Genomic DNA, 1,081 nt, shown 5'->3' with positions numbered 1-1,081 from the left:
TACTGATATGTATATCTGAAAAAACAAATAAAAAATAAAACACTAGAGTGACTTCTACTTTCTCAAACATCCACTGACATATAAAACATGTATCCAAAGTCATAATCCATACAAATTATGCAGAGCTTGTATGTGGAAGACAGAAACCAAAGAATATGGGAATAGAGGAGGAAACTATTAAACTGTACAAAAGATGGAGCTTGAGAGAGCATACTACATATGAAAGAGTGTAATTAACTCTGCTAATCTCAAATGAATAAAAAATTGTATTCATGAAATTAAGATCATGTGACCTGTTGAAATTTAAATATATTCATGGTGGCAAAATTAGAACAAAATCTTCATCTTTTTTTGCAAGCTATTTTTATGACATTTGCTACCATTCCATATTTGTTTCATGCTTTAATTTTTATTCCACTGTTGTCAAGATCGTTCTTCAGAGGAAAAAAAAGGCTATGTATTAAAAATGCAAACTATGAAGCTGAGCATCTTGAGGGTGGGAACTGCACACTTGAAGGAGGAGAGTTATTATGAGAAATTCCATTAAAAACACAGTGCTACATTTTTCACCCAAAGCTCTGTGGTTTATTTTTCTGTCTTTGGGAATTTCACAAACAACTCGTAAAGTTCTAGCCAAACCTTTGAGGTTTGCTTTTCCATAAGTGTACAGAACAAGCCAAGGGCTGTAACTGTAGCCAAATGAAACAATGGAAACCACAAGACCTGCTGGCCTCACTCCTCTTTCCTTTACTTGATTTTGAGCCCCCCGAGAGGAAGCCACCTGAGTCGCATTTGTATATGGTTAGAGCTCTTGAGAACTGGGTTTGCTCACTAATGGTTCTTGCTTAAATTGAAATAAAAGGATGAAAGTGTTCAATACTAAGGAAGCAGACACATTTTCGTCCCTACTGTTCCTGTTGTTCTTTTATTTATTTATAATCTTAATTGCTAACACTTGAAAGGACCCCCTGCAGAGGTTCACGCAGCCCCAGTGTGCTTCTGTTTCCAGGCATTCTGGAGGGCCAGTGATAGACACCTCCTTAGAAAAACCTTTAAATGAGTGGAAGACAAATATAGTGGA

This window comes from Sciurus carolinensis, chromosome 9 (assembly GCF_902686445.1).
Source record: "Sciurus carolinensis chromosome 9, mSciCar1.2, whole genome shotgun sequence".
Taxonomy (NCBI): domain Eukaryota; kingdom Metazoa; phylum Chordata; class Mammalia; order Rodentia; family Sciuridae; genus Sciurus; species Sciurus carolinensis.
The sequence above is the reverse complement of the archived record's forward strand: the minus strand, read 5'-3'. Positions refer to the sequence as shown.